Here is a 25,347-nt window from a genome sequence, read left to right on the forward strand (position 1 = left end):
ACTGACCTATATACCCTTACAATCCATCATGCCTTATGTCGGCTTACAAAATGAACATAATGTCAACTCAATAACATATATACATAAATATCAAAATCAATTTCCGATGTCAGATCTCCCAAAATGATGTCACCCTTCAATACCAATAACCTAATGAAGTCATGTTTTCCTGCAATGTCGGTAACCAAAGAATTCCTTCCAACCGGTGAAGATACTTGTCGGTGCCAGTGAAGTGTCTATCGGTAATCAAACAAACCAAAATGTGAAAGCCAAAACATGTTGCCATCAATGACAACATATTGAAACCAATCAAATGAGTGTCAATTGCCAACAATTACGACACTAAAAAATCCCACATGTAAATTCACACATACAAATCAATATACAAAATGCATACTCCTCAATGGAAATCCAAATGAACATCCTAGAAAAATAGGATATAATATTAAAATAAAAAATATGAAATGTAAAAATACATCCACAAACATGAATCTAAAAATGTGATCCATATACCCCAAGGGTAATACAAAAATTAATATCATCAATATTATGGTAAGTTATTAAAAGCCACAATAGATCAAGAGAATGTGGCACATATGTCTAGAACCTTATGTTCCCCTTGTATAAACTAGGCTTACTCCTATAAGATTAAAAATGGATAAGGATAAATATGTTGCAAATGTGATGTTGATAGTGTTGATATGGTTGTCATTGATGTCAACATACTATACTGGTATTGGATTTTTGAGTTAGTGATCTGAAATATGTTTCTCAAACTATTTGGTTCTCCAGATGATGTTCATTATTGACTAGTAATTGATAGTCTTGTTTATGATGTAGACTTATCTATTTTTTGGATATGGTGGTGATTGCTTGGATTCATGTTTATCTTTGTTCCATTTTTGTTTTGCTAAGTTGAGAAGTGTTATTTTGGGTCCATTCCAATGCAGAATTGGAGATTGTCTAATGATATTTGTGTAGTGTATGAATCTTGTTTTGGCTATAGTATTTATGATGGATTTGTAACATGTTGATTTTATTGATGAAGTGTGTTGTGTTGTGGTCCACTTCTCATTCCTTTCCACCATAGGAATATTTAGTGCAAACCTATTTCAAATTATGTCTGACCGACTTGGAAGGTTATGTAGTTAGGAGGACAATATAAGTAAAGGATGATCAAAATGAATGATGTATGAAAGATATGCAAGATTGAAAAGAAAAATCTGATTGATGTTTGATCACATGAGAAGTTGTGTGAAGGTCTGTAGAGTGATTTTAGGTGTCGAAGGTAGTTATAGAATTGTAGTTAGTGACAACTAGGTCACAATGGTGGATTTTCTTTTCTTTCTTTGTCTTTCGCCAGTTACCCTTTCTAGGCACTGACCCCTACTATGCAAATTACCCTAATATGATATGATAATGACCTAAGCTTAATGAAGAGACCTAGGATATACACCTGCAAATGTATGACAATGTCAACCTAAGACAAAACCTAAGGTTGAATTATGAAATGGTATTTACTCTAATGCAAGAGGACACATGCAAATGGATGACCCTTATTCATATGCAAAGGAGTATGACCTAGGTGAAACCTAACCTTGGTAGTTGACAATGAATTTGCAAAATGCAAACCTAGCATGAACCTAAATCTAAGTGACATGAATGTTGAGACAAGATTTTGAACAATGTTTGACAACCATGTTCGAAGGTGTTTTGAACTTTGTTGAATGAAATACTCTTGTGTTAATCCTTGTTTTGAATCAATTTTTCTTGTTTTAGAAATGAGACACAACTCAACTTTTGACAAGCAAAGAAGACAAGATATTTCAACTTAGACTCAAAACAATCATGCTCATTCATACATTTCTTATGGTAGGCAAGGGCAGTAGGTACTTGAGAGGTAGACTCGTTATGAGATTCAAGGAGAATACATAGATGCTTGACCCCACGGGCTCCCCTCCACGACACTCACTTCTTAGGGCAGCCAACCATCAGTCCCCATGGAAATCTCCCAATGGTGAACTTAGTATCTCTTCCAAGTATCCGAACTTGTCCTTCTCAAGCAACTAGAAGGATTTTTGGCCTCTAAATACAAGGTGTTTAGTAAGGATTTCTATTAAGCATTACTCCTTGGTGTCATGCAAGCATGATTGAGACATTAAGCCCACCAAGATACCAAAAAAATGTAGTCACACAAGTATGAATTAGACCGTGAGGTCCTACTTAGATGTTGATATGAGAAAGAGTTCAAGGGTCATCACTTCCCAAGTAACTGCAATTCCCACGTAACCCTTCCTTCAAAGCTTTTGCCCATCAGGTATTTATTTATAGTGAGTTAGAATGCCAAGGTATTCTGGCTGTGCTCACTTTGGGTTGTTCCCTTCTCATGATTGTCACTTGCTTGCAAAAGAAAGAAAGAGGTCGGGAAGGCAGGCCCTCTAAAGGTAACAAACAATCTGAGCCATGAGAATGGTATCGAAGATCTGGATTTCTGATCACCCTAAGAAGGATGAGAGCATACTCTCCTACTCCAATGTCAAACTCGACAATCAAAGCAAACACACGTTCATTCCATCCTACTTAGCAATCATACTAGGTGCCTAATTATGAATCACAAACACAAAAGTTCGGTTGAAATACAAGGCAACCTGCAAAATCACCAAGTTAGAAGTTTGATTTGTTTGGTCTTTGACTAGCGAACTTGCATAAAATTTGTTAGTAGTTTCATTTTTGTCTTTGCCATGCATAATGCCAAGGTGCTGCACAAAGAATCAATACCAAAGAAAAACCAAAATGCAGAAACAGAATGCAAAACAAAGTAATTTGCAAGTAAAAACACTGCTTTTTACCTCTGTTTCTGGCCTTACACAGGCACAGAATGTCTTACACAGGCACAGACTGTAGTAACACAGGCGCAGAATGCATTGACACAGGTGCAGATCCCTTTGACATAGGCACAGAATGAAGTAACACAGGCACAAAACTCTCCTACACAGGCGCAGAAGTGCCCAGAAAGCCCTGAATTACCTTGTTTCTTAGGTTTTTCACCTGCAAATCAACTCAAAAGCACTCAAAAGCATGGTTAGGGGGTTAGTTCATGTCGGGTTCACCAATTAATGTAGATAGGAATCTGGAAATCATCAAAGCAACATAAACATTAGCCTAGCTCAATCACGAAAACTAAAATGTAGTGATAACAATCCTAAAAACATTCAATGAAAACATGAAAACAAGACATTCAATATGAAATCTAAGCAAACCAAATGCAAATGTCTCCTTCATGTGGCTCCATTGTCCTTCTTTCTCCTTCAAATTGCTTTGTCTTGTGGATCTCTCCTTCAAGTGCATAAGTATAATGTGAAAGCAAGATTGACGAGACGAGACGACAGCATAAGGGTACTAGAAGTGTGATTGATTCCACCTCTTGATTGAAGAAATTCATCCAATTTATAGACAAATTGGAGAAAAGATCAGATTAGCATGAAAGTGATTCGAATGGAAATTCAAATCAAGAATAGCAAAATTATGACAAGTGTATGACAAATTGCTATGCAAGGATTTATGACAATTTATGACAATTTATGACAAATTGCTATGCCAGTATTATGACAAGATTTTGAAATAGAAATAGACATTTAGGAATTTAAGATAAATTAGAAAATTAACTTAGAATTGATGACTTGGAAATTAGGAAATTGATGCAAATTAGGTAAATTAATTAATAATTTTTCATTCATTAATTAATTTACAAAAATAGGAGGAATTAATTAGCCAATTAAATAAACATTTAATTATGACAAGAAGACTTAGGATAAATAAATAAATCATTTATCCTAAAGAGAAAATGGAGAGAAAATGACAAACAAGGTTAAATGAATAAATCATGAAACCCTAGAAGATAAATTAGAAATGCAAGGACGACAATTAGGTCTTGATGTAAGATTGATTTGATGTCGATTCGATCATGATTTTGCATTGATAAATGATTTGATTGATAAATGCGCCAATTAACGAGGAACAATGACTAATTGATCCAAATAGACATGATTGAGAAGGACGACGATCGATGACAAATTGATCGCAAGATAACAAGATTGAAAATAACAACGATCGATGACAAATCGATCGCAAGACGACAAGATTGAAAATGACAACGATCGATGACAAATCGATTGCAAAACGACAAGATTGATAAGAGGACAATGATCGATGACAAATCGATTGCAAAATGACAAGATTGATAAGAGGACAAAACCCTAATTAGGATTGAGGATGTCCAAAATGATGACAAATGAACACGCACATTGATGCGACAGGATAAGATCGACCAAAATCATGACTGAAGATTGTTATTGACAAGATCAAATTCGAAAGCAAGACAAATGAAGAATACGGAAGAAGGACTTGATGCTCGCAAATGATAAAGACCAAGTACGCAACATAGAAGAAATGTTAATGCGACGCAAAAACTCTAAAATAAGGCAATGCGCAAATGTTAAAATACGACTCCGCAAGCGTTGACCATTTTTAGATGTCTACATTTTGCCCCTCTTTGAGACAATGCAATTTTAAGCGTTGTTTCAAAGAACAATAATGAAAATGCCCCAGATACTGACAATGATATATGCATGGCTCCTCGAGGAATTGGCCGGAAACATCCAGAAAAGAGGCCAATTGATTGATAAGAATGATAGAAAATGATAGGAGCAAACAGACTGAAAATCGAGGATCGGATGCACGAATGACAAGCAATTGAAGGTGCAAAAGACCGTGACCAACATAAGATGGAGAGAGTGCACGTCCATCTATGCACTGACAAAGATCTATAAATGAGACAAAGAGAGTGAAAAGAGCTCATTTGCACTAGCCAAAGAGGAGAATTTGTTGCTCTGGAAAAGGATGCTTGCAGAGAGATGGCGAACATTCCAATGGTAGATCACCTCGGAGAATGTGTACACACCTACAGACGATTAGACAACGCTGGAGTAGCGGTATGTAGCTCAAAAACCCATATTGTCAATTTCATGAAGTTGACTTGCTTGCAGGACATTGTGGGGCCCATAGGGAATGTAGAAAGTGACTTCTGCGCCTATGTGAGTGCATCCTACGCTTCTGTAGGGTATCCTGTGCTTGTGTAGGGTACACAGGTGTAGTTGTGCACTGGGAGCTCAAATTTGGTCAAAAACAGCATGCGAAGGGTCCGAAAAGGGGGATAAGGGTAGGATAGGTCAAAATAGATTAAAAACATCCTGATTTGGACATGAAACAAGGAAATGCAGCCCGTAGAAGCAAACCCTAAAACTGACAAAATGTGCCCCAATTGTGATGCAGAGTCGACAGTATCCATTGATCATGCAAGAGAACCGACCTGACTGCTTCATATTACGACATAGACTCAGGAGCACGGATAGAGATACATTAGCAGGAATTGGAATATACTATATCACATTCGTGCTCGAGATAAGGGAAAACACAGGACTACTCACCGCATTGGCAGAGCGATGGCATTCGGAGACTTCCTCTTTCCATCTGGTGACTAGAGAGGCGACGGTGACACTAGAAGATGTATGGCATATCCTCTGCATTCCGATTCATGGGGAGATGATACAGTATGACCCAGTGATACGGAGAGATGCTTTTTGCAGATTATTTGAGTGTGACACAGATGATCTGGATATCATAGAGAGGGAGATTGGCTGGGAGACAATGGCATCAGAGTATGATCAGCGATATGTAGTGATAGCCGTGGTTATAGCATGCCTATTAGCAAGAGATAGATGAGGACATGGATTCCCTATTGGATGGGGAAGAGTGCTAGAGAAGATGGCGACAGAGGGGATGGTGTGCACATGGGGACCATGTGTACTTGCTATGCTATATTTTCAGCTGCATCAGATAGCATATCAGGGAGTGTAGACTTTGAGCTGTGGGGTCACACTGCTACAAGTATGGGCATTTGAGAACATACCCATATGTTGACCAATTGCAAAGAGACAGGTAGTACCATATCGACCATATGTGTACTCCTATGGGGGAGCACTGAGATAGGGTCCGTTTGGATACATACTGTATTGGCGACATGAGCTAGACAGATTGAGAGAGTTCACATGGAGGCCATATCTTGATTGCCCTGGATGGTTAGATGATAGTTATGAGCTACCGTATTGTAGATAGGAGAGATACCTGATTGGGCGACCAGTGAATCGCCTGAGAGTGATTGAGATGTACCTACCGAAGAGAGTGAGATGACAATTTGGAGAGAGGCAGAATGTACCTAGAGGGACTGCACACTTTGCCCAATCTCACAGAGAGATGAGTTAGTGGGGGAGGATGATTCAGCCACACATAGCATATGCTGACTTCACATAGCTACAACAGAGATAGTGGGATTGGAGATCAGATGTGGTGGACGCTGGGATGACAGAGGAGTATGAGTGATGGTTTGCACGATGGTAGCCAGTGCCATTGACAGATCCTGATATTCCAGTACCGAGGAGATCGGAGGACTTCCCACTCACTGGAGAGGATGAGGACAGAGATGAGGACGAGGAGGATGAGGGTGGTTATGAGGATGAGGGTGGGGACAAGGATGGAGATGATGAGGATGAAGATTATGAGCCAGACTCAGCCGATCAGGAGTCATCGCAGGATATACCCATAGAGCCGGAGATAGCTAGGATAGAGGAGATGGAGATGTGCAGGGCTACCATAGCGAGTCAGCATGATCACATTGTGACATTAGAGAGATAGAATGCTATCTTGAGGACAGAGCATGATCAGTTCAGAGCAAAGATAGCCAAATTGATAGCAGCTCGAGATACTGCGATAGCCTAGGCACAACAAGAAGGGCAGAGAGTCACTGAGTACATTAGGTCGATTAGGGTTGCTAGTGCACGTGAGATGGCAGAGATGTTGGTAGAGACTGGAGAGGAGATACGCCATTGGAGGACACTATATGAGAGTGCAGTTCCACCAGAGCAGAGAGCAGCATCATATCGGGCACAATCAAGGACAGAGAGTAGGGCATGCCCTTAGAGGTCAGTGAGCAGCATGGGGGTGAGTGGACCTAGGAGACCACCACAACTAGGACCTGGGACAGGAGGGACATAATCCTTGAGACATGGTAGGGATGAGGAGGATAGAGGGAGCACCTAGTGACAGAGGCACATGCTCTTTATGATAGACAGTTGACATTATGTAGTGTGACATAATGTAGTCAGCCTGTGGGCCATACTGAGGACAGACAGTCCAATTTTGTACTCCGATATTATTTTGATATATGATATGACATGCATCGATATGATGGGATGCAATGTGTTATGACTTATAGTTGTTTTCCATGTATGGATGACTTATGCACTGTTGATGTACCATTGTGGAACATGTATGGATATATTTTTTATGTGTTTTTGATGCATTTATAATATGAAATGGATAAAATGCTTGATGTGATGCTTGATGTAATGCAAATGTACTAATCAATGAATGCAGGATGCAACATATGTGTTTTTTTGTGGAGATCGGAGAAGTAGACTGAACTGACTGCCCAAACTGACAGAAGAAATGTTAGTAAGAAGAAATAAGACAAAGGATAGTTAGAGACGAAGAAAAAAACTTGCTTTCACTAATGCACTTTGTAGGTGAGAACCTTTATTTAATGTAGCAAAACGGATGCATAGCATCATGGCATTGAAGGCCAGAGCTGAAACGCAACCCTTTTTGCAAAAGACAGACACATCGCACATAAGGAATGAGTGAGGCATCCTAGGGTGCATACATCAAGGGTCAAGGTATGTGCGGCGTTCACAAAGTGAATGTACTTATCACAGACACCCAATGATATAGTTGCCCCAGCTTGTGACAAACATTCCACAAACAACAATCACAACAAAAAAGAAACGGACCATGAACCATCCCGGTCACTCTAAATCACTCAGTGACATCATTGAGCAACATAGGAACATGATCGAAGATAAATCAATAAATGATAAGACTCGCTAATTCCAACAAGTCAAACAAACATCTTGATCTTCATTATCAAAAGTTGAAAGTGTTGATAGGACGATCATGCTGTCTGGTTTCAGGGAATGTGGTACCCCGTCTAAGACAGGACACAGTCTGGTTTCGAGTATACCACACCCTGTATAAGACCCATGATAGTAGTGACAAGGACAAATGATATTGATGTTGATGTTCGATTGATAAGACAATGTTGATCAATTTGAATGCTTGGTTTGATTGAAAAAGTTCATCTGTTAACGCATGATTCCATTAAATCACAATGTGTGATTGCAAGTCATTGGATGTATACTCAGCGATCTGTCTATGCACAAAGGGGATATATTTTTTTGTTATGCTTTTCGAGTTTTTACAATTTTTTTGTGTTCATTTTTTTTTTTTCAGGACTTTATTTGACTTTTTTGGGATTTTTTCAGGACTTTATTTGACTTTTTTTTTTTTTTTTTTTTTTTTTCAGGACATTTTTCGATTTTTATGATTTTTTCAGGACATTTTTCAATTTTTTTGGATTATTTCAGGACATTTTTCAATTTTTTTGGATTATTTCAAGACATTATTTGATTTTTTTGGATTTTTTCAGGACATTTTCAATTTGAAAGTTCTAGTGATTGATCATGACAAGGGGAACGCACCCAATGCACATCGGAAAGACATATATAGAGACCAGGACTGAAACATATGCACAAGAAACTAGAGTATGCAAGACAATGATGTTGACCAATCACAGGCCTGAAATAGAACATTGGGTCAGGACAAGGATAGACATGATAAACCTGCAGAGAGAAAGCATAGCTAGAGGTCGTGATAGATGACAGAGGAATGATCTTTTTACACATGGCGCCTGTTTGCCAGGTTTTTACCATGGTACTTGCCCAAAGCGCCTGTTTGCCAGTTTTTCACTAGAGGGCAAATCATTTTTCTTTACTTTTTTGTTCTTTTTCTTTCTTTTTTACTTTTTTTCACTTCTTTTTTTTTGTATTTTTTTGAGCTTTTTGATTTTATTTTTTTTGTATTTTTTCAGGATCATATGTGAAAAAGTGCTAATAGAAAATTATGCCCAATACTTGCGAAGGTGTATGCTATTTACAGGATCAGACAAAGGTTCACCTTCTGGGGTGGCAAGCTGATATGCCCCCGAGCCATAGGCTACAGTCACTATGAAAGGCCCACCCAATTAGGTTCAAACTTACCTTTGATGATGTCAGTAGATTGTGCATTCTTGGGGTTTGCCTTTAAAACCAGATCTCCCACTTCGAAGTGTTGCCCTTTGACCTTCTTATTATAAGAGCGACGAAGACGGTTTTGATATGCTTGCAAATGTGTCAGAGTTGTCTGATGTTTCTCATCTAACATTTCAAGATGATGCAACCGAGAGACTCTATGCATCTCATCATCAATTAGATGTTGCAAAGAAACATGAAAAGAAGGAATCTCCACTTCCAAGGGTAAAATGGCTTCCGCACCATACACCAAAGAATAAGGTGTTGCTCCAGTAGGTGTGCGGATAGAAGTGCGATAAGCCCATAGTGCTGGATTCAACTGTACATGCCAATCTCGACCAGCATCATTGACAACCTTTTTCAGGATCTTGATAATGGTTTTATTTGATGCTTCGACTTGACCATTACCTTGTGGATAGTATGGACTGGAGAAATAGTGTTGGATATGAAACTTTTCATAGAGTTCCTTGACATCTTTATTCTTGAAGGGATGGCCATTATCTGTGACTATGGCAAGGGCAACCCCATATCGGCATATGATATAATTCAGTAGGAATTTTGGAATTTGCACACCAGTGATATAGGTCATGGGGATAGCCTTGATCCATTTTGTAAAATACTCTGTGGCTGTAATGATGAACTTGTGTCCATTTGCAGATGTCAGGTGAATCTTGCCAATAAGATCCAATCCCCATTGAGAAAAGGGCCATGGAGATATGACAGAATGAAGCTCTTGGGCTGGTGCATGAATATAATTTCCATGGATTTGGCATTTGTAGCACTTCTTAACAAAATCATGAACATCCTTTTCCAAAGTGGGCCAATAATACCCAGCACGAATCAACTTTTTGGCTAAGCTCAGACCATTGAAATGGCCCCCACATATACCATCGTGAACCTTGTGTAAAGCTATTTGTGCTTCATCAGAATCCAAACACTGGAGGAGGGTATGGTCAAAGGAACGATGCTAAAGGGTGTCAGTAATGATGACATATTTGGTTGTCTGTCGGATGAAGGCTCGGCATTGGTTAGCGGAAAGGTTAGGTGGTAAGGTTCGGGATTTCAAATATTGATAGATGTCATTGTACCACAGGGAGTTAGGGCCATCAAGAACACACATCACATCTACTGTCGAAATTTCAAAAGAAGGGACAAGCAACTGTTCGACCAAAAATTCACATTTGTCCATATTGTGGGGCATATTTAACATGGAAGCAATCGTAGCCATCACATCTGCCGACTTGTTTTGAATTCTTGGAACTTGACTAAAATGGATAGCCGTGAATTTTGTCTTGAAGAAATCTACCATATGCTTGTAGGGAATAAGCTTTTCATCTTTTGTTTCGTAGTCATCATTCACTTGACGGATGACTAACTGAGAATCTTCGTAGACTTACAAATGTGTGATATTCCAATGGATCGCTACTCGGAGTCCTGTGACTAGAGCTTCATATTTTGCAATGTTATTGGTACAATGGAAAGTTATTCTATAGGATTTGGGAATAGCATCACCTTGAGGGTTGACAAACAATATACCTGCTCCGGACCAGAACTTGGTATGGGATCCATCAAAGTATAACTTCCATTCATTAGAAGATGTGAGAGCAAAGACTGATTCATCCAAAAAATCGGTCAACATGGGATGATCATCATAAATAGGAGCCTCTGCAAGTTGATATGCTATGACTTGTCCTTTTATTGCCTTTCGCTCCATGTACTCAATATCAAACTCACTGAGGATCATAACCCACTTGGCTAGGTGACCTGTCAAAGCTACCCTACTAAGCAAGTACTTCAAGGGATCAATTTTTGCAACTAGCAATGTCTGATGACTTAACATATAATGTCGAAGCTTCTATGTTACAAAGACTACTGCTAAACATGCCCGTTCAATAGTTGAATAATTCAGCTCATAACCCACTAGTGTCCGGCTGATATAATAAATAGCTCACTCTTCGCCATTCTCATCTTGTTGGGCCAAGAGAACTCCTAGTGCCATTTTAGTTGCAGAAATATACAATATAAATGGCTTTCCTTCTATAGGAGGCATTAGAATAGGTGGCGACAGCAGATAATCCTTGAGAGCTTGAAATTTTGATTGACATTGCTCAGTCCATTTAAAAGCGACTCCTTTATGCAATAAATGCTGGAATGGATGACATTTGTTTGCCAATTGAGCTATAAATTGATGGATTGACTGTAGCTTTCCTTGCAAACTTCTTAGTTGACGGAGATTAGAAGGAGGAGGCATATCCATTATTGCTTTAACCTTGGTAGGGTCGACTTCGATGCCTCTATGAGAAACAATGTACCCTAGTAATTTATCAGTTGTGACACCAAAGACACACTTCTTTGTGTAGACACCCAAAAATGGTCAACGCTTGCGAGGTCATACTTTAACATTTGCGCATTGCCTCATTTTAGGTTTTTGCGTCGCATTAACATTTCTCCTATGTCACGCACTTGATTTTTATCATTTGCAAACATTGAGTCATTCTTCTACATTCTTCAATCATCTCGTCCTTGAATTTGGTCTTGTCAACAACATTATCCAGTCATGATTTTGATCGATTTTATCTTATTGCATCAATGAGCATGCTTATTTGTCATCATTTTGGACATCGTCAATCCTAATTAGGGTTTTGTCCTCTTATCAATCTTATCATCAATCTTATCATTTTGGACATCGTCAATCCTAATTAGGGTTTTGTGCTCTTTTCAATCTTGTCGATTTATCATCAATCCTTCAACCTTGTCATTTTAACGATCGATTTGTCATCGATCGTTGTCATGTTCAATCTTGTCATTTTGCGATCGATTTGTCATTGATCATGGTTATTTTCAATCTTGTCATCTTGCAATCCATTTTGTTGTCGATCCTTGTCCACTTGTCAATTTTGTCATTTTGCGACCGATTTGTCATCGATCGTTGTCTGTCTCAATTGTGTCAATTTGGATCAATTTGTCATTGTTCCTCGTTAATTGGCGCATTTTCTCAATCATTTTGTCGCATTGGTCATTTATCAAAATCAAATCATGACATTAATTATCTCTAATCAAGACCTAATTGTCATTTTCGCATTTCTAATTCGTCTTCTAGGGTTTTATGATTTAGTCATTTAACCTAATTCGCCATTTCTTCCTCTAGGATTACTAAATTACTTGTTAATCCTAAGTCTTCTTATTACAATTAAATCTTTATTTAATTGGCTAATTATTCTTCTTTGTGAATTGATTAATAAATGAAAAATTATTAATTAATTCACTAATTCCTAAATCCTATTTTTCATCAATTTCTAATTCCTATTTCCTAATTGGTCATCAATTTCAATTTTCCTAATTTTCAAATTTCTAATTTCTTTTCCCTCCTATTTCATCTCCTAATTCTATGGGAATGACATTTCAATTTGTCATAAATTGTCATAATTGACAATCAATCAATTTTGACATAGAATGTGTCATAATTTGTCATCAAATTGTCAATCAATCAAATTGTGCATGGAAAGTGCATAATTTGTCATAATTTGTCATATTGATTTGCAATTTCCATTTGAATTGCATCATGCCAATTTTGTGATTTCTCCAATTTCTCTATAAATTGGATAATTTTCTTCAATCAATCCCCTTCGAATCTTCAACCCCTTCAATTACTTCTTGAAATCCGAATTGTTGTCAAACTATCAAATCTTAGTTCTAGTACTCTTGAGCTTTTTGCTTTCAATTGTGAGGGCACTTGTAGGTGAGATCCACAAAACTATTGAAGAGGAAAGAACAACAATGGAGCCGCATGGAAGGAGTATTCAATCTTGGATCTGGTTTGCTTAATGTTTTCTTTTGAATGCTTCATTTTCATACCTTCATTGAATGTGCTTTAGAATTAGGTTCATTTCCATGAGTATTCCTTTGATTAAGCTATCATATCTTGTGTTGTGATTGATATATACTTATCTTGTGATGATTCCTAATTTCTATGCTACATTAATTGGTGAACCCGACGTGAATACTGACCTTCTAACCATCTTACTGTGTTTTTGAGTGCTTCTAAGTTGATTTGCAGGTCAAAAACTCAAAAACAGGGCCGTGCAGTGCATTCTGGACACATCCTGCGCCTGTGTAAAGCATCTTGCGCCTGTGTTGAAGAGTCTTGCGCCTGTGTCAAGACATCTTGCGCTTGTGTTTGACAACCTGCGCTTGTGTCATGTCTTCTGCGCTTGTGTAAAGTCCAGATCAGAGGGTAAAAAAATGCAGTTTACTTGAAATTTTTGATGTTTTTGCATTCTGTTTTCTGTGTTTTGGATTTTGGTACTGATTATTTGTGCAGGATCTTGGCTTACGCATGACAAAGACTAAAAATCAAATTACTAACGTGTGTTATGCAGATTCGATGGTCAAAGACTATAAATCAAACTTCTGACATGTGTTTTGCAGGTTGCCTTGGAGAAACAACCAAATTGTGTGTTTGAGTTTTCTAATTAGGCACTTAGTGATTTTTTTTTAAATAGGTTGGAAATGAACCCTTGTTTGCTTTGTTTTCTAAGTATGACATTGGAGTAGGAGAGTATGCTCTCATCCTTCATAGGGTGATCAGAAATCCAGATCTTCAATACCATGCTTGTCTTGTTGATTGTTTGTCTCCATTAGAGGGCCTGCCTTCCCGACCACTTTGCTTTAGCAAGCAAGTGATAATCGTGAGAAGGGAACGACCCAAAGTGAGTACGGCTAGAATTCCTGGGCATTCTAACTCACTATAAACAAATACCTGATGAGCGAAAGCTTTGAAGGAAGTGTTACGTGGGAATTGTAGTTACTTGGGAAGTGATGCCCCTTGAAACTCTTTCTCATATCAACATCTAAGTAGGGCCTCTTGGTCTAAATCGCGCGTGCGTGACTACATTTGTTGGTATCTTGATGGGCTTAATGTCTCAATCATGCTTGCATGACATCAAGGAGTAATGCTTAACAGAAATCCTTACTACATACCTTGTTTTTAGAGGCCAAAAACCCTTCTAGTTGCTTGAGAAGGACAAATTCGGATACTTGGAAGAGATACTAAGTTCGCCATGGGGAGATTCCATGGGGACTGATGCTTGGCTGCCCTGAGAAGTGAGTGCCGTGGAGGGGAGCCCGTGGGGTCAAGCATCTATGTATTCTCCTTGAATCCCATAATGAGTCTACCTCTCAAGTACCTAATGTCTTTGCCTACCCTAAGAAATGTGGAAATGAGCATGATTGTCTTAAGTCTAAGTTATAACATCTTGTATTCTTTGATTGTCAAAAGTTGAATACCATTTCAAGAACAAGCACATTGATATAACATAAGATCAAACACCAAAGACATTCATCCAACAAACATTCAACAAGATTCAAAGATCATATTCCTAAAGCATGGTTATCCAACAATGTTCAAAAACTTGTCTCAACTCTTATGTCACTTACATTTAGGTTCATCCTAGGTTGCATTTTTCAAAGTCATTATCAAGTATCAAGGTTAAGTTTCATCTAAGTCATACTTCTTTTGCATACCAATAAAAGTCATCCATTTACATGAGTCCCCTTGCATAAGAGTAATATCATTTCATAATTAAACCTTAGGTTTCATCTTAGGTTGACATTGTTATACATTTGCATTTGCATAGCCCAAGTCTCTTCATTAAACCTAAGTCTTTATCATATCATATTAAGATCATTTGCATATTAATTATCCTTTTGCATATAGTATCAAACCTAGGTCTTGTCATACTTGAGCAATCCAAATCTTTGGTAAACCCTAAGTCATTGTTAAGAAGTCTAGACCTCATCAAGTCTTTTGTTCTTTTTGTCATCAATATCATTTCGTCAAACCTAGCTTAGTATCCAAGCATATAGGTGAGACATTGTCAATTTTTCCTTTTGTCACTTGGTCCTTTTGTCCTTTGAGGCCTAGGCATCATTTCAATTTCCTAAGGGTCCATCTCTTAGATTTGCATTTCAAAAGTTTGTCAAAATCTTCAAAAACAACCAAAAACATAGATTGCATTTTCATATATTTAGTTTGCATTTAGTTGCATATCATATATTACCCTTGAAAAATTCCAAAAATATTGCATTTGCATAAGTGACATGCCAGTTGAGACAAGATCAAGATCTAAGAAGATGAGTGAACCAATGTATCAATCCGTGGATAACATAGCAAATTCGCAGTTTCAAACTAGTCAAACAATGCAAGTTGAAGGTTCATCAAACACCTCTCTACCACCATATGGAACAGTTCAACTTGGACCACCACCATTATATGAACCAGTATTTGTACCCATGAAACCAGGACATGGGAGTGTTCCACCAACTCCAAGAGGAAGTGCACCTTTTAATTGGGATCAACCAAATTTGCAACATGATATTCGAACTCAAACACTGTATGAAGATCAAACTCTTTCACAAGGATTCGGTTCAGACCAAGGTATTCAACAAGAAACGAATCCAAATGTCCAACCAGATTCTTCATCTGATTCTGATGCCTCTGATGAGGTTGACATGTTCCTTCAAGATCCAAAGGTAATAAAAAGGATGGATAAATTCCTGAGCAAAGTTTTTAAAACGTATCCTCAAAAGTATCTTCACATGATGAGTGATATGGTTCCCTTAAATGAACCAATTAATGTGCAAACACAACAAGGCAGTGAGCCGTTAAGTTTCTCTTCGCATCTCAATGAAGAAAATGTGCAACAAGAGCTTCAATCTACATTGATGAGCAAACGTACTTCAAAGGCATTGTCAGTGACTATTCCTCAAAAGTCATTGTTTGAGACGATAAATAATCCATTATTCAATACAACGCCTGCAATACAAGATCAAATGAAGACTATGCAAATATCGACAGCAGTTCCTCAACAAGAAGTGGTTCCTCATATGCATAAAATTGGATCAACATCCAAGATACAAGAAAGTTTCACAACTGGAATGCCTAATGTCAATAATGTCCAAAGCACTTCTATGATGCAACAAAGTTCTTATGTATCTTTGTCAAACACTATTGCGACAAATCCTTCGATAATGGCTACACAAAGAGCTATGGATAGTGGTGTGCACCATCAGCAATTGTTGCAACAATTGAGTAATACGCAGAAGGTACGATCGAATGTGCAAACAAATGAAGTGCAACAACAACAATGTCGCATTCAACAAGAAATTGCAGCGCCTTCGGCACCATTACAAGTTAACACAAACTTGCAACAATCACAAGCGATTGGACAAACAACACAGCAAGTTAATGTAAGTGCTATACCCCATCCTAAGGAGAAGCAACGAAAATCATCTAAACAAGCTTTTTTACAAATGATTGGATATACACCACGACAACAATTGGCACAAAGTCAACAAATTCCAACTCATCAACACCAACAATATGTGCCGCAATATGTGCCAAGACAAACAAGTTATCCTACTTCACAACCGCAAGTGGTGCCTATGCAATATCAACAGCCTACTCAATTGCAATATCAACCTAGGCTCCAAGAAGCACAACAACAAAGTCAATATCAAGGCATAGCACAACCGCAACAACAAGAAAAGTACCAAGAACTTTATATGCAAGAGACGCCAAAAATGGCCATGGCGGAGTATCAACAGCCAATCGGAAATACGATATATCAACAAAGAATACCAATTGGGATTAATGATGAACTTCTACAATCTGATACAATTGCGCAACAACTTGAGATGTTGCGACGAAAAATTGATGCATTAGAAGCTAAAGGAACAAAGAAGTTGTATACAGATCAAGATTTATGTCCTAATCCCTTTGACAAGAGTGTATACATGCCTCCATTCCCCAAGCATTTTGAGGCACCCCACTTTGAGAAATATAGAGGGAATGGCAATCCAAGAGATCATATTCGAGCATTTTACGCAGCATGCACAGAAGTAAGCTATGAGGAGACATATTTAATGCGATTATTTGCACGAAGTCTTGCTGGACAAGCTATGGATTGGTATTCACATTTGCCAGGAAATATAAAGACTTGGTCAGAACTGGCACAAAAGTTTATATCTCATTTCGCGTTCAATATCGATAGCGATGTGACTATGTCGGATTTATGCAATACCAAACAAAAGCAAGGTGAACCATTAGTGACCTTTTTGCAACGATGGCGAAGTTTGTATAGTCGTTCTTCTCTTGATATACCCGAAGAACAACAAGTGAATCTGTTTATCCAAAATCTAGTCCCAGAAATGATGTATGAGCTAAAATTGAAAAGTCCTAGTACTATAGAAAAACTCATTAAGAAAGGAATGAATATTGAAGCAGCTCTTGTAGCTAAAGGAATTATCAAGCTCAATAAGGACAATGACAACACAAATTATTCAGGGGATAGAAACAGATTTTGGTATAAGAACAAGAACGTCACTAATGATGGTGTTGTTGATGCGAGAGTGGTAAATGCAAATCAACCCCCATTCACAATCAAGAAGTTGAGTATTCCTAATATGTCGACTATGGAACAAAATCAAGTACCTAGGAACAATGTTACTCAACAGTTGCAGCATACACAACAGTCACAATATCAACAGCATGCTCAACAGTCGCAATATCAACAACGCGCTCAACAGCCGCAATATCAACCGCATGCTCAACAACTACAATATCAACAACATGCTCAACAACAGTATGCTCAACAATGCAATCAACAACAAGGCCAACAACAAAATCAACAACGCAAACCCTTCCGATCGCGGGATGGGCCTCCCCGACAGTTTACACCATTGGGAGAGCCTATCGAATCAGTCATGAAGCAATTAATACAAGCGAAGTTTATCAAACTACCAGATATTAAGGCAGAACCAACGGAAAAACCGCATTGGTGGAATGATAATGCGTACTGTGAATATCATCGGTCTAAAGGACATAAAACCGCTTCATGTTTTCAATTAAAACATATGATTCAAGATTTATTGGAACAAGGAGTAATTGAGATAGATCCAACCCATCCGACTTCTAATACTGATCATACTATTTTCAAAACTCCTTTGCTTGATCATGACAAGGGTAAAGCGTCTTCTTCCAATTCTGCTCAAACGGCTAATTATGCAAATATCAGTTATCACAATGTCATTAATTGTTTTCATGCGTCAAATGAGTATGTGTCTACCTTGAGAATAAAAGGACAAGATCCTTCTTGTGCAGTCACCACTCGTCGATCCAAAATAGTCGTAAAAGGAGCCCCTGCTGCCCCTCTCAAACCAGTGCCTGCGAGTCAGTATAATCTTTTGGATCATCTAGGAAAAACACCTGCACAAATATCCATCCTAGAGTTGTTGAAAATGTCTCCCATGCACCGTGCAGTCCTAGATAAAGCCTTGACTGAGTCCACTGTCCCAACAGATATTGATGTTGACCAATTTCAAGCGCGGATTGGACATTTAGCCGTTTCCCGAAATGTTGCATTTTCCGATAGTGACATCTCACCTGACAAGCTTCCCCATAATGACCCTTTGCACCTAGAAGTCTTTGTCCACAATTGCAAAGTCCGACGAGTCTTGATAGATGGCGGAGCGGGTCTTAATATCTGCACCTTAAGAGTGGTCATTGGCCTCGGATATTCAGAAAATGACATTGATGCTTCCAAAAGGATAACAATAAAAGCTTATGATGATGCTGAGCGCCCATCCAAAGGGATAATTGTATTGCCCATCAGAGTTGGTCCAGTGACGGAAAATACTTTCCTACAAGTCCTAGACCTTGACCTCCCTTATAATATGATCCTTGGCCGTCCGTGGATTCATGCCATGAAAGCAGTTCCATCCACTTATCATCAATGTCTGAAATACCCTTACAACGGAACTGAGATAACCATTCCAGGAGATCCTAATCCGTTCCAGTTTTGTGCTACCCTAAGGGATACTCCTCAGCGGCAAGTACCAGTCAATACAGAAGCCAAACCAGACAGTTATGTGGATCCCAATGCATTGTTGGATGCTGTTAAAGGAAAACTGAAGATACAAGACCAAGGGTGTGGAGAATATTCAATGGACCAAACATTCCTCATTGGGAATTTGCCAATGTCTCCAAAGTCATATGGAAAACCGCATTTATTGCAAAAGGAACCCAAGGTCGTTATTCAATATCAGCCCCCCACTACATTTGCAAGATGGGGAGAACTTGACAAAGAAACTATAGATGATGACGCCATAGATTGGCTCTATAAGGATCCAACTGAAACTCCACCTGTCAAGTTGCCAGTGGAATTATATGGCAAAGGATTTACTATGCTGCAGAAGAAAGGATATGATGGCTGCAGTGGCTTAGGCTTGAAAAACAATGGAAGGATAGAACCCATCATACCTGAGAGGCGACCCCCGACTTTAGGGTTAGGTTTTGTACCGTTACGAATTGGATCCACATCTACCAAAAGGTCTACGTGTCGAAAAGGGCGTGATTCTGATGATGAAATAACACCTGAGGTTACCCAACCAGAGACTGATTCTAATGACTGGGAGTGGAGTTCCTTTTCTTCCAGCCCCTATGCCCTTGACAATATCTTCATTGACCCTGACAACTTGCCTATGGAGGATAAACATGAAATAACTCCTCTTCCTAAAACCTGTCCTCAGGCTTGGATCGAGTCATTTTGGGATCCCAGCTCCGAATCCGACACAAGCAGTTCGGATAGTGACACCACGGACATTCACATTTTTACCATATCAGCCCATTCTATCCTTACAATCGATGATGACATGCCCCTCATATATCCCCAACTTATCCAATATGACCAACAAGAACCGCTCACGTTGGACTGTTTTCAGAATGATGAAGCAATTGCAGAGTTCCTGGGACTACGGGAAGGTATACCACAAGGCGACCATAAGGCAGGCTTTGCTATTGACCTGGATTCAACGGCATATTTTGGGGAGTCAACTCCCTCTTCCAGTCATGAAAAAGAAAAAGAAAAAGAAAAAAATCAAAAGAATAGATCTTTGAGTGAAAACCGTAAGGCGCTCTCTGATCGTACAAAAGTAAAAATAAAAGATGTACCTGCGGGTGAAAACCTTTCTGAGGCGCCCAAAGGTGGAAGAGTGGACGTACCCCTATCAATTCAGGACAAATCCACATTGTTGGTAGAGATGACTGAGGAAATCAATTTGGGTACACCTGATAACCCTAAGGTCATTCACTTTGCTGCCTCCTTGTCAAAACAAGAGAAGATTGATTTTATTAATTTCTTCCTGGAGAAGAAGATCAGCTTTGCGTGGTCTTATGCAGATATGCCTGGCCTTGATCCAGAGTTAGTCCTTCATCATTTGCCACTGAAACCAGGTGCTAAACCTGTCAAACAAAAACTTAGAAAAATGCATCCTCAAGTGGCTCTTTTGGTCAAAGTGGAATTAAAAAAATTGCTAGATGTGGGCTTCATTAGACCTATTGATTACGCAGACTGGATTTCAAATCTAGTGCCAGTTAGCAAAGTAACTGGGGGCATCCGCATCTGCACAGATTTTAGGGACCTGAATAAAGCATGTCCTAAGGACGATTTTCCATTGCCAAACATAGACATCATAGTGGACATGACGGCTGGATATGAGATGCTTTCACTAATGGATGGTTTCTCCGGCTACAATCAAATCCGTATTGCACCTGAAGATCAGCATAAGACTGCATTCACCTGTGCTTGGGGCACCTATTGTTGGAACGTGATGCCCTTCGGTCTGAAAAATGCCGGTGCAACATATCAAAGAGCAATGACGACAATCTTTCATGATTTTATGCATACTTTGATGGAGGATTATGTGGATGACTTGTTGTGCAAATCTGTCACCAGAGATAGTCATCTAGCCCTCTTGGGCCCAATCTTTGACAGAATGGAGACCTACAAACTCAGGCTTAATCCAAAAAAGTGTGTCTTTGGTGTTACAGCTGGAAAGTTGCTTGGATATATTGTTTCCCACCGAGGCATTGAGGTCGACCCCGCCAAGGTCAAAGCAATCATGGATATGCCTCCACCTTCCAACCTCCGACAATTAAGAAGTCTGCAAGGCAAGCTCCAGTCAATCCGTCGTTTCATAGCTCAGTTGGCTGACAAATGTCATCCATTCCAACATCTATTGCACAAAGGTGTCACTTTTAAATGGACTGAGCAATGCCAATCAGCCTTTCAAGCTCTTAAAGATTATTTGTTGTCGCCGCCTATCCTAATGCCTCCTATCGAAGGCAAGCCATTCTTATTGTACATCTCTGCAACTGAAACAGCATTAGGAGTTCTTTTGGCTCAACAAGATGAGAATGGCAAAGAAAGAGCTATTTACTATATCAGCCGGACACTGGTAGGCTATGAGCTAAATTATTCAACTATTGAGAGGGCATGCTTAGCAGTGGTATTTGCAACACAAAAGCTCCGACATTATATGCTAAGCCATCAAACATTGTTGATTGCCAAAATTGATCCTTTAAAATATTTGCTCAGTCGAGCAGCTTTGACGGGTCGCCTAGCAAAATGGGTCATGATTCTCAGTGAATTTGACATTGAGTATATGGAGCAAAAGGCGATAAAAGGACAAGTCATAGCAGATCAACTAGCAGATGCTCCTATTTCAGACGATCATCCCATGTTGACTGATTTCCCAGATGAATCAGTCTTTGCTCTCACACCATCCAATGAATGGAAGTTATACTTTGATGGGTCCCATACCAAGTTCGGATCCGGCGCAGGCATTTTGTTTGTCACCCCTCAAGGTGATGCTATTCCAAAGTCGTACAGAATAACTTTCCCATGTACCAATAACATTGCAGAGTACGAAGCATTGGTTACCGGACTCCGAGTGGCAGTTCACTGGAATATCAAGCATTTGCAAGTCTATGGAGATTCTCAATTAGTCATCCGACAAGTCAATGAGGACTACGAGACAAAGGATGAAAAGCTTATTCCTTATAAGCACATGGTAGACTTCTTCAAGACCAAATTCACAGCTATCCATTTCAGTCAAGTGCCAAGAATACAAAATAAGTCGGCAGATGCGATGGCTACAATTGCTTCTATGATAAATATGCCGCAGAATATGGACAAGTGTGAATTCCTGGTCGAACAATTGCTAGTCCCCTCTTTTGACATTCCGACTGCTGAGGTGATGTGCGTTCTTATTGGTCCCAATTCCCCTTGGTACAATGATATATATCAGTATTTGAAATCCCAGACTTTACCACCTAACCTTTCCGCTAACCAACGCCGAGCCTTTATTCGACAAACATCCAAATATGTCATCATCGCCGACACTCTTTACCGTCGTTCTTTTGACCATACCCTCCTCAGGTGTTTGGATTCTGACGAAGCACAAACGGCTTTACACGAGGTTCATGATGGTATATGTGGGGGCCATTTCAATGGTCTTAGCCTAGCCAAAAAGTTGATTCGTGCTGGGTATTACTGGCCCACTTTGGAAAAAGATGTTCATGAATTTGTTAAAAAGTGCTACAAGTGCCAGATTCATGGAGATTATATTCATGCACCAGCTCAAGAGCTTCATTCTGTTATATCTCCATGGCCCTTTTCTCAGTGGGGTTTGGATCTTATTGGCAAGATTCAGCCAACATCTGCAAATGGACACAAGTTCATTATTACAGCTACAGAATATTTTACAAAATGGATTGAAGCCATTCCCATGACCTATATCACTGGTGTCCAAATTTCAAAATTCTTGCTAAATTATATCATATGCAGATATGGGGTTCCCCTTGCCATAGTCACAGATAATGGTCGACCCTTCAAGAATAAAGATGTTAAAGAGCTTTGTGAAAAATTTCATATTCAACACCGTTTTTCTACCCCATACTATCCACAGGGTAACGGTCAAGCTGAAGCATCAAATAAAACCATTATCAAGATCCTGAAGAAAGTTGTCAATGACGCTGGCCGAGATTGGCACGTGCAGTTAAATCCAGCACTGTGGGCCTATCGCACTTCTATCCGCACACCTACTGGCGCAACACCTTATTCCTTGGTGTATGGTGCGGAAGCCATCTTACCTTTGGAAGTCGAGATTCCATCCTTGAGAGTTTCCTTGCAACACCTGATTAATGATGAGACACACAGAGTCTCTCGGCTGCATCAGCTGGAGATGTTAGATGAAAAACGTCAGACAGCTCTGACACATTTGCAAGCATACCAAAACCGTCTCCGTCGCTCTTATAATAAGAAGGTCAAAGGGCGACACTTCGAAGTGGGAGACCTGGTTTTAAAGGCAAATCCCAAGAATGCACAGTCTACTGACATCATCAAGGGCAAGTTTGAACCCAATTGGGTTGGGCCTTTCATAGTAACTGCAGCCTATGGCTCGGGGGCATATCAGCTTGCGACTCCCGAAGGTGAACCTTTGTCTGATCCTATCAATAGCATGCATCTTCGCAAGTACTGGGCATAGTTTTTTGTCAGGTATTTCTTCAGATATGATCCTGAAAAGAAAAAATACAAAAAAAATGAAAAAATACAAAAAAATACAAAAAAAATGAAAAAATACAAAAAATACAAAAAAAATGAAAAAAAGCAAAAAAGCAAAAAAATAAATGATTCGCCCTCTAGTGAAAACCTGGCAAACAGGCGCTTTGGGCAAGTACCATGGTGAAAACCTGGCAATCAGGCGCCATGAGTAATGAGATTATTGCTCCGTCATCTATCATGACTTCTCGCCATGCTTTCTCTCGGCCAGTTATCATGCTTATTGTTCACTCAACCCAATGTTTTATTCCAAACCTGTTATTGGTCAACATCACTGTCTTGCTTATTCCAGTGTCTTGTACATATGTTTTGGTCCTGGTTTATGTGTTTTTCAAGTGCGCATTGGGTGTTTTTCCCTTGTCATGATCAATCACTAGAGCATAAAAATGGCAAAATGTCCTGAAATAATTCAAAAAAATCAAATAATGTCCTGAAATAATCTAAAAAAAAAATCAAATAATGTCCTGAAAAAAATTCATAAAAATCGAAAAATGACCTGAAATAAGATCATAAAAATTGAAAAAAGTCCTGCAAAAAATCCTAAAAATTTCAAAAAGTCCTGCAAAAAATTCATAAAAATCTCAAAACGTCCTGAAAAAATTCATAAAAATCTCAAAATGTCCTGAAAAAAGTCATAAAAATTGGAAAATGACCTGAAATAAAATCATAAAAATTGAAAAAAGTCCTGAAAAAAAATTCTAAAAATTTCAAAAATGTCCTGAAGAAATCCATAAAAATCGAAAAATGTCCTGAAAAAATCTCTAAAAATCAAATAAAGTCCTGAAAAAATGAACAAAAAAATTGTAAAAACTCCAAAAACCAAAACAAACATTTTGCAATAAAGTATTCCCTTTATGCATTGACAGATCAGTGAGCATTCCTCCAACGACTCGTAATCAAACATTGTGCTTTAATGAAATCATGCGTTAATAGATGAACCTTTTCAGTCAACTCAAACATTCAAACTGATCACAATTGTCTTATCACTCGAATATCAGCATCAAAATCATTTGTCCTTGTCACATTATCATGGGTCTTATACAGGGTGTGGTATACTCGAAACCAGACTGTGTCCTGTCTTAGACGGGGTACCACATTTCCTGAAACCAGACAACATGATCGTCCTATCAGCGCGTTCAACTTTTGACAATGAAGATCAAGATGTTTGTTTGATTTGCTTGAATCTGTGAGTCTTATCTTTTTATTGATTTATCTTTGGCTTCGATCATGTCCCTATGTTGCTCGATGATGTCACTGAGTGATTTAGAGTGACCGGGATGGCTCATGGTCTCTTTTTTTGATTGTGATTGTCGTTTGTCTGTGATGTGTCTGTCTTTTGCAAATCGGGTTGCATTTCAGCTCTGGCCTTCAATGCCATGATGCTACGCATCCATTTTGCTAAATAAAAATAAAGGTTCTCACCTACAAAGTGCATTATTGAAAGCAAATTTTCATCATCTCTAACTGTCTTCTATCTTATTTCTTCTTACTAACACTTCTTCCGTCCGGTCGGATAGTCAGTTCGGTCTAGTGCTCCGATATCCACGCACATATACTACATCCTGCATTCATGTGGTTAGTACATTTGCATTCCATCACATATTACATCAAGCATTTTATCCATTTCATTTCATAAATGCATCAAAAAA

Source organism: Cryptomeria japonica, chromosome 6 (assembly GCF_030272615.1).
Source record: "Cryptomeria japonica chromosome 6, Sugi_1.0, whole genome shotgun sequence".
Lineage (NCBI taxonomy): Eukaryota > Viridiplantae > Streptophyta > Pinopsida > Cupressales > Cupressaceae > Cryptomeria > Cryptomeria japonica.